We start from the raw sequence: 11,235 nt of genomic DNA, 5'->3' as shown, positions 1-11,235 counted from the left end.
TTAGCAACTCCAGCCATTTGCATTTGTAATAGAATAACGAGAAAGTTGTTTTTCCTGGCATGCATTTTAGTTTTTTAACTGCTTACACAGTTTTTGTGTTTTGCTTGTCACACAAGCATAACATCATAACCCCACACCAAATCTGCAAAACCATACACTAATTCTCAGTGTTTGACTCAGTTTTCAATTTCCTAACACACATTTTGCAAAACATCACGCACAATTATCTACCTAACACACAAAAATCTAACAGGAAATAACTTGATTTTATTTTTCAAACACAACCAAAATACCTCACTTCTGTGAGCAATTGTGGGGTTTGTGTGTAGAGTTTTGACAAATAGACACAGAGTTTTGAAAATGTGTGTAAACAGACAACAAAAATCTGTAAATTATTTGTCAGCATGGAGATTAATTCTGAAGTCTTTGATGGTACATGGAATGTTTGCCTTTCTTACCAGCCTCCTGACTGTGCGTGGGAGCGAGACAAACACAGATCCTTGTTGAGGCAAGTCTGTCACGGTTCCTTTTGATTGTTTTAACTGTAAACATGGGCATTCAAGTGAATGCCAATTTGTCATGGCCATTCCCTGACATTCCCTTTCCCATGTTCAAGAATGACAAGGACATTTAACCTTGCTTAGGTTGATTAACTTAAAGAAGTTGAAGGAAATCATTTTATATGACCGTTTCTTGCCCCAGACTTGGTGGAGGCTTAGCCACATTTACATTTAGAGGGTATTCTCTTTCTCAATGCAGATGTAGGTGTGAAATGCTCCCCACTGGCTCCTACCATCTGTCAATCTCCTCTGTTCTGTCTTTGGGTTAAACAAAGACCTTATAGTTAACTTTAGCGGAATTATATGTTTGTGTCATTAACTGTAAATGTATTCATGTTTGGTATCATTTTTATAGTCTCAGTACAAGGAGTACAATGAATTAAGTATAAGAATGTTTAGAACATCCTGTATAACATTTCTACCTGAGGAGCCTTCCTAATATGTTAAATAGTAAGTGGGTGTGTCTGGGTGTGGCTGACAGAAACGGCGGGAAGAGAAAGCCAATCAGAGGACGTTGTACCTATGATCACCACGTGAACCACACCCTTGCAAATTGAGCATAAAAGGCCAGCCTCTTCCAGTAGTCTTTAGTCAGAGAAGTCAGATAATACTGAGAATCTGGTGAAATCCATGATGGGGTGAAACAAACATGTACTTTTCTCCCTTGAGGGGCACTGGCCCCTCATTGAAAAGAATAAAATCTGGATCTTGACCTTTCATCGTCCTGATTAAGTCTTAAGAGAAATATGGTAGTAAAAATGAAGGGTTCAGATGCAAAAGCCTCTAAATGCCACCTATGTCAAAAATGAGATAAAGATGGTGAGGGGATGCTCTCCACACATAGTATACGCTAATCAAATAATTTAACTTCTAAACCCATTAAATACCACTCCTTTCCTGGTCTGAAATATCGATTTATAGGCAAAAACCTATAGGAGACTGAATTTAAATGCTCATTTAAAAGAAAAGTGGTCAGACGGATTTAGAGGGTTTTGCATCTGAACTCTTCAAATATACTATCAAAGTTAAATAGTAATGGAAGAAACTTTCAGTTACTTTTTGTTTACAAGATTTTTAAGGGGTGATTTTCTTTATGATGTATTTTCTTTCTCATGATACATTTGCTTCCCTTCAAGGTGGAAATTTAGAGACTAAGATAAATTGGCAAAAGATGATTTGGTCTACCTTTTTTTATTGAACCACTGCCCTTGGGAGACATGAGTCTTTCTCTCAGCACTTCCTATATCTTCTCAATAAATGATGCCCACTATATAACTTCATCATGTGTGATGGTGGGTGAAAGTAGAAAAGTACAAGCAGATTTGGCCGTCCGCATTTGTGTCACAGATGGTCAGGAAGGACTCAAGTATGCCACATATTTTGAAGAGACCCTTTAAAGAGCTTCCAAGCTATTACTGGAAGACCTATGCTGCCATCACGTAACCTTTTACCGCCCCATTCCTTACACACGTGTGTCTATTGAAATCCCTTATCTCTGTGTACACACTCTGTGTCTCTCTGTCTGTCTTTTATACACACACAGACACCACACATACACACGTACCAATTTATATTCATACAAACATACACACACACACACACACACACACACACACACACACAAACACACACACACACACAAACACACACACACACACAAAAACACACGCACACACACATACACACACACAAACACACACACACAGAGATGTTTGTTCCAACAGTATAAACTGTATGCGGCATTGTGAGTTAACCGATGTGACAGGCTTGTGTAAGGATGGAAATGACTGCGGTGACTCAGGCCTGTTGGGAGGGAGTCGTTGGGAAAGCTTGGGGTTACTGGGGCCAAAAGTGGAAGAGAGGAGAGGGGAGGAGAGGAGAGGAAAGGAGAGGAGAAGAGAAGGAGAGAGGAGAGAAGAGGAGGTGAGAGGAGAGGAGAAGAGAGGAGAGGAGGTGAGAGGAGGAGAGAGGAGAGGAGAGAAGAGAGGAAGGGAGGGGAGGGGAGAGGAGGAGAGAGGAGGAGAGGAAAAAAGAAGAGAGGAGAGGAGGGGAGGGGAGAGGAGGAGAGAGGAGGAGAGGAGAGGAGAGGAGGAGAGAGGAGGAGAGGAGAGAAGAAGAGAGGAGAGGAGGGGAGGGGAGAGGGGGGAAGGCGAGGGGAGAGGAGTGGTTGGCTGGTGAAGTTGTTTGGATTCTGGGAAAGTGCTGAGATGGCTGGGATAGCGTCAAGGAAAGGCAGGGACATACTGTATTCCACTGGGAGAGTCATCATCAAGATGCAGCATCAAAACTTTGGCATGGAATCCTCTTGCTTACACACACACACACACACACACACACATGCATGCATGCACATAAACAAACAAGGAAATAGATAGTATTGATACAGATAGTATTGTTGATACAGACAAACTGGTGATACTCATATAGAATACTCATAGTAAAAATTCCATTTTCAATAAACATACAGTGAGGATCGCCAGCAACAGTCAGGCACAACAAACAGGCACGGCCATCAGCAGCACCTCAGCATACTCTTGTGAGCGCGCAGGCTGCACCCCCTGGAACCCACTTTCATTAGGGGTCGAGTCCGAGTGGCTTCTCCCGCTTGAACAAAGGCCCATCCAACACAAATGTGAAATGTTTGCTTGGCACAGGACGGAAGACTGACACATTCCCATTATTTATGTTAATATTTCCCTCTGGGGTGTTCCTGCAATCCGGCCTCAGCTGTTGACCTTGGCCAGTGCTCCGCTGCTTTCCAGTCACTGGTGGGGAGAGGAGGGGAGAGGAGGGGAGGCCCAGGCTTCCTGCCGCTGGCCCCAGGGCTGTGGCCCTCCGACTGCAGCCCTCAGCCATGAGTCCAGCCTGCACACTCCGCTCTGCTCTGCTCTGCTCTGCTGCGCCTGCTCAGCTGCTCTGCAGCTCCGTCTGAGCTCAGCCTGCACACTCAGATGCTCCCCAGGCTCTCAGGCTTCTGATGCAACTGGGGCAGAATGGAAAACAAATTGAGATCTCGAAGTCAATTAGTCATTCTATCTGTTATCAACCATTGAATAATGATCATGCCAAAAATAGTTATTTTCTTTGTCATTATAGAATAGCAACTGCAGCAGAAGTAATGATAGCAGTAGTACAAACAATACAAACTGCAACACCCGTTGAGCGAGCGCAGCCCTCTCTGTCCTGTCAGCTGTGTTGACCAGCCCACTCCAGTCCACTGCTCTGCTCCACTGGAGGTCTAATCACCCGTAACCTGTTGACTAAATAACCAAAAAGACTGTACCTTAAAGGAACCATATGTAAGATTGTGGCCAAAACTGGTACTGCAATCACTTTCAAAATACTGAAGAGCGGTGTATCCCCTCCCCCTCCCCCCTGACTCGAGGTTGCCAACCCTGATGGCGAAACACTGCTGACTTCGTGATTAGTAGATCGGTGGAGGGTGGCGCATCAGGCCAAAACACAACATGACATGACAAAACACAACATCAACATCAGTTGAGGGCTGCAACTTCACTTTTTAAATGACAATATCCTGGCCGGACTACTGTTGTCAGTGATATAAGTATTTGAAATGAACATGATTTCTTAATGTCTAGTGACATATCAGGGCCATTTTATGATTAATTGAAATATTTTTCTTACATACGGTTCCTTTAATTGCCACAGCAGGAGATATTGGTTTTGCTGAACGTATTGAGCCTTATTGGAGAACTTATTGTTAAACCACACTGAATGATTCTCCATACCTGTCAACACTCCCGTTTTTCCCGGGTTTCTCCCGTATTTCAAGGTCATCTCCCAGCACCCTCCCGTTTTGTTATTTCTCCCGGAAAACTCCCGTAATTTGCATGGCCATCAAACTTCATTTTAAAATCATTGATCCATTCAGGTTGCCAGATTGTGTATGAAATACACCCTACACATACACGATCACTTAGTTTCAATTGCAACCGTTTTGTCATTAGGCTAAAACCAGGCAACCCAAAACCCAAATAAGGAAGCGGGTGTCGACTGTGCAGCCTGAGTCTCGTCGTAAGCAAGCAGGCTAGTTGAATGGCCTACTCCAGAACTAGCTGTTGTGAAATTGTTGGGAATTTAATTGATTAACACATCACATAAACTGTTATTGAGTGTTGTTGATACACTGAACTTGTGGCCTCAGAACCTAATCTGACAGCAAGCAGCTTTGGAGTTTTGGAAGTAGACTGCAGGCAGGCAGCTGGTGGATACATAACTGGCATGCGTAAGGTAATGGTAAGGTAAAAGCAACGACCGAAATGCAGTGTTGAAACACTTGTATGAAACGTATTAAATATGCAAACACAGATCCGGTATAAATACTGACCCCCCCCCCCCCGAAAAAAAATCTTCCGTTTTTGGAAAGCTAAATGTTGACAGGTATGTTCTTGACCTTGTTTCGTGTCCTGTTACCCAAATAAGTGCAACCCAAAGCGCTTAACACAGAAACATCAGGATATAAACAAACAAATTAACAAATAATAATAATAATAGTTCTAAAAATGCATAGGCCTAAGTGAAAACAAACAAAAACAAGATACTGGACTGGGTGGCATGACCAGGTGGGAGTGGGTCAGCTCTTCACTCTTCACCTTGGCCTCTTTTATTCCACCATGGGCTTCTTGTCCCGTAAATCATAACTGTGGTCATTGCGTCCTGTGTTTGTACAATCTTTGCACAATACAGCATGTAGCTTGTTTAAGACATTAAAAAGTTGTGAGCGGATTACTTGGCCTTGTCTGTTTTCTGTCTTTTGAGCCTGAGCTTCAGTGTTGGTTTAGAGAATTGCGTTCTGCTTGGAGCCTACGCACCACCACAGGTGCAGATTCATTCTTGGATAATGGCACAATCCTCAAAAAGGCATTCATTTGACTGACAGACTAAGTGTTTAGGCTGATAAGATTCAAGCAAATGTCAGCAAGGTAAACAGAAAAACCTGAAAAAGAAAACCATTGATATGTGTGAAATTCTCTCACAGGCGTAGTTTGTGTAAGGCGAGGCAGTGTTAAAGTGGTGATAAGTGCTTATCGGTTATTTCCGGCATTCAAAGGCCTGCAGCTCCTTTATCCAGACATGTCTGTGGTATTTGTTTCAAATCAACACCTTACCTCTGAGGCCAAATACAGTTACAATACAGTTAAGGCAGTTTCTTTGGATCTTGTTGCTGGCAGGACCTTGGCTATGAAATGGCTGGGTTGCAAAAAGTCTCATAAACAGCACAATCTCTGTTTTATGATTTTATACCTTGGCACCAAAGAGTTACAACTTCCAAAACAGCTTCTGGCAGAAGAACAGAGATTGCCTTTTCACTGGTACTGACACATTTTGTAACACTTTACAGAGTATTGCTATCTCTTACCAGCCCTTAGTAGGATGGGCTGTCCCTCCGAGTAAATATTTTGCCACCCATGAGTCCTATCCGGTTACATTTTACACATAGATTTTACACGCTGACTGTGGCCAGCATTGATTGCTTGACCAGAACTTCTGAGACCCTGCCAAGAGAGTCAAAGTCCACAGCACTCTGAGGAAAAAAACAGAGCTGTAACACTCAGAGAAAAGCAAAGTGTTACCTGCACAGAAACTCAGAGAAAAGCAAAGTGTTACCTGCACAGAGCCTGCTGCACAACAACGTGTGAGAGGCAGACAGTATTTACACTGCAAAGTATTAGCAGACTCTATTATGCCTCAAAAACACTATTATCAATTACTTTGTTGGATCAAGTTTGTATAACTTATTGTGCTTGATCTACAGAGTTGATCTATCTTGGTCTTGGCAAAACAGCATAGAAAATCCTTTTCATGCTGCAAATATCGTGGTAATTGTGGATGGTATCAATAATGGTTGATCTAACAGGGAGGCAAGAGCAATTATCTTTTATCTTGAAGACATTTCGTGGAAATGACCTTCACTGGAACTGACCAAAGCCCTCTGCCTCTCCACCTCACCACCATTCACAGGAAATATATGAGTACACAACATATATGGAACTACATAACAACACACACACACACACACACACACACACACACTTCCAACGAAATAAAAGAGAACTCTTAACCAACCATCACACAAAGGACAAGAGCTGGCTTCACCATGCCTAAACACAAAAAAGTGAGGCTTCACCATGCCTACAAAAAAGTGAGGCTTCACCATGCCCAAACACACAAAAAAGTGTCGCTCCATCTCGTTTTTCCCCAGGTTCAGTGTGTGTGTGTGTGTGTGTGTGTGTGTGTGTGTGTGTGTGTGTGTGTGTGTGTGTGTGTGTGTGTGTATGTGTGTGAGTTAACACCACAGGTGTAACCTGACTCGCCCACAGAGAAGAAAGAGAAGAAACCCATCCATGAATGCCTTTTTCATGCCCCCGTTTCTTTCTCTCCCTCTTTCTCTTCGTCTGTTCTCTCCTTCAACTCCCACCCCATACCACCCCCCCCCCCCCTCTCTCACACACACCCTCTCTCTCTTCCTCTCTCCCTTTTTGTCAGAGTTCACCAAGTTCCTCTGAAATAGAGGGAGCCTTTGTCACCGGTGTGCAGAACAGAGGAAGACACCAGGGAGATTAGATCTTCGGAAACACAAAGCTCTAGTCAACAGACCTCTCATCTGATGGACAAAATCGCTCATCTTGCATGGAATTTTACATTTGCCCACTGACGTTCAGGAAGAGAGAGAGGATTCCTGGAACACCATTTCAACAATATTGCTTTTCCACTCAAATCAATTGATTTGCATACAGCTATTTCTCTCTCCCTCGCTTGGGAAGTGGAGACCAAACCAACAGGGCAAATCTGTCCATGGTACAGACACACAGACTAGTCTCTCTCTCTCTCTCCCTCACTCACTCTCACTCTCTATCTCTTACATTCATAAACACAAACATACACAGAGAGAGAGAGAGAGAGAGAGATGCTAAAAACTTTCAGACATAATTCATAAGACATAATTTCCGCCAGTATGTTAGTGCATTCTTCTCCTGCCCGCAGATCTCTGATGAATTCCAAAACATCGAACTTGAACCTGCAACCTCTGTGGCTACCCAGCTAAGCCCTGAAGTGTGCACGCACGCACGCACACACACACACACACACACACACACACACACACACACACACACACACACACACACACACACACACACACACATCATGATGTGCAAACTAGATCAAATCAGGCTGATATCTAGAATATGTGTAAGTAAGTATTTTGAATGTTGTGGCTTCAGGAAACATGTGTATTTAGTAATTCCATTTAGTGATTGCTCAGGCTCGTTTTACACACCTGAACTCCTGTCTCGGCCCAAGTGTGTTTTTTCAGCTGTGTGTGCTTGTGTGTGTGTGTGTGTGTGTGTGTGCATACTGTATGTGCACACGTGTATTCGTATGAGTGTGTCTTGTGTACATAAATGTGTATGCCTCTGCAAAAATGTGTGTTAGTGTATATGTGTGTGCAGAAATCAATGTTTATGTACTTAAGTCTTCATGAATGTAAACGTGCACATGTAGATCATGCACATGTGTGTGTTTGTGTGTGTGTGTGTGTGTGTATGCGCACATGTGTCCAGTTTGTGTGTCTGCTTATTTATGTGTGTGTGTGTGTGTGTGTGTGTGTGTGTGTGTGTGTGTGTGTGTGTGTGTGTGTGTGTGTGTGTGTGTGTGCGTGTGTCCGTGTGCGCATTGTGGACACACTGTGCTATGGGAGGGTGGTGTTTTGGAGGGCAGCTGTCAGTCTCTGCAGGATGTGCTATTTTAAACGGCCCCAAACCAATGAGACAATGGTGGCAGGGCGCCAAACAGTGTCACTGACTCTCTCTGCTTAATGAACTGTGCGCTCGCCCGCTCGCCTCTCCTTGGCTTTTTTCTTTACCTTTTTCCCTGTATTTACCGTAAGATATGGAGGAGGCGATAAAAAAGCCCTGACATTGTGTTCCCCTGAGCAGGCCAACAAGAGGATTGAAAAGATTGTTGAGAAGGAGGCCGAGGGGAGGTCTTACAGTAACAAAATGTGTGTGTGCGTGAGTGTGTGTGTGTGTGTGTGTGTGTGTGTGTGTGTGAGAGAGAGAGAGAGCGAGAGAGAGAGAGAGAGACAGAGAGGGTGTTAGCCTTTTCAAGCAAGGCCACCCCTCTTTCTCTCTCTCTCTCCTCCACTCTCGCTCTCCCTCTCTCACTAGGCAAGCTGTAAAAAGTCAACTCAATTAAAGAGTCTCTTTCCTGGAAACCAAGCCCTGATGGCACAGAAGGTATGCAGAGAATGGGAACCATGTGTGGCGTGTGTGTGAGTGCATGAGTGTGTGTATGTATGTCTGTGTGTTTGTGTGTGTGTGTGAGAGAGAGAGAGAGGACAGAGAGAGAGAAAGAAAGAGAGAGAATGAGAGAGAATATGAATTAGAGAAAAGGAGAGAGAGAGAGAGAGCGAGAGAGAGATTGAGGCGAGTACAAGGTTGTTTATTCACGAACACACATCTTAACTCAGTGGCATTTCTGATTGGAGAGGAGCCTCTTCACACACACACACAAACACAGACACAGACACACACACACACACACACACACACGCACACACACACACACACACACACACACACACTGAACTGTGCTGACCCTCAAAGCCTCCCCTGAGCATTGACCATTTTGACCTCACATGATCCACACACACACACACACACACACACACACACACACACAAACACACACTTCCAACTAAATAAAAGAGAACTCTCAACCAAACATCACACGAAGGATAAGAGCAGGCTTCACCATGCCTAAACACATACACACACACAAACATACACACACACACACACACACACACACACATACATACATATATTCACTCACACACACCCATATAGGCATACTCACACACACACACACACACACACACACACACACACACACACACACACAAACATACATGCATATACACAGTCACAAATACATATATACACACACACACACACACACACACACACACACACACAAACACACACACACACACACACACACATACACATACTGTATATGTTACATACATATGTGCACTCACACATATACACATACTCAAACACACACACACACATACATACATGCATATACAAAGTCACAAATACACACACACACACACACACATACTCAAACACACACACACGCCAGGGAGTTGTCTACAATCACAGGATAGAGTATGACTCATACAGGCTTTGTGTCAGCAAATTACTCCAACCAAAACTGAAGTCAGCAAAATGCCTACAATTACTTTCACCCCATTATCCTTCCATGTCCATTCATTTAGAGAATTCATAAAAAAAATCATCCCCTGCACTGCTGAGGGACTCTTACTGTGACACGTCCCAGTCTGCAGAAAGACAACAAGGAGAAAAGGACCAGACTACATGTGAATGAAGCCATAGGTGTGAAGCCTCTATCTGTCTCATCTTCACACACCTGAGCCACTATGCTGCTACAATTGACCAATGACATGTTAAAGAGAACCTACTGACAGACTGAAAACAAACACCCAGCATTAGCTTTAAACGATGTCAGTGAAGTTATGTAATGTGCTTGCAATCACAGCAGACTGCCCCCCCCCCCTCCCCTCCCCCAAGCGTGTGCCTTCGGAAAGAAACTCTTCATTTTTTCCATCCTTGGCGGGAAAAGAGCTCCATACATGCGGACTGAGAAGGAAACAGCAAAAACATCTGTTCTCTTTGGAATTGATGAAGCAGTCATTACACGAAATGCAGGATTCTGTATGATCAGAATTGGCCCTTATTTTATAGGATGTTTTTTACAAAGCAAGTTCGCTGGATGCCAGGTCAGGTTTTCCATTGCTATCATCATATTATCCACACAGACAGTGTAGTGTGTCCAGAATTCTCCACTGCCCACATTAAAGGTTGTATCAGGCAATTTCAGGCCCAAAAAAGGCCCAAACATAAATTATCACATTCATCTAATCTTTCCTAACGATCCGCTAGCTGCCTGCCCCATAAGCAGGCCGTCAAAAATGTGGGTCTCTGTAGGCAGTCTAGGCTCTGAGATCTGTACACAAAAACAATAGCTACCAACAGGGGTTGGCAACCACTCAAAAGCAAAATAAAGTGTTTCAACCAATAACTGACAAGATACGCGTTTAGGAGAGATTCAATTGCACGGGAGGGAGGGGGAGGGAGTAGCGAGCTAGCTCTCTGTTTTGTTTGAACATCAACAGAAATGACGTATCCCTGCTATCGCTGATACAACCTTTAATGTCAGGCATTAACTTAATTCCCTACCTTTCCCACAGCCTCCTGTCTGATGATATACTTATTTAGGATTGGTGCCAAGTACTTTCTATCTGGCATTGTCATGCACCCACAAACACCCCATCTCTCTTTCTCTATCTATCTATCTATCTATCTATCTATCTATCTATCTATCTATCTATCTATCTATCTATCTAACTCTATCTCTCTCTCTCTCTCTCTCTCTCTCTCTCTCTCTCTCTCACACACACACACACATACACCCACACACACATACAAATACACAAGAGAGTGAACAAATGCACATGCTTACTCCTTCATCCTCTACAGAATGCTTTGTGGTCAACATTTGGCTGAGAGAGGCATCTGTTTCAGAAAGGCAGAAAAGCATATATACTCTCTGCATCTTTCCAACA

This window comes from Alosa sapidissima, chromosome 24, assembly GCF_018492685.1.
Source record: "Alosa sapidissima isolate fAloSap1 chromosome 24, fAloSap1.pri, whole genome shotgun sequence".
Classification (NCBI taxonomy): Eukaryota; Metazoa; Chordata; class Actinopteri; order Clupeiformes; family Clupeidae; genus Alosa; species Alosa sapidissima.
Note: the sequence above shows the minus strand (reverse complement) of the source record.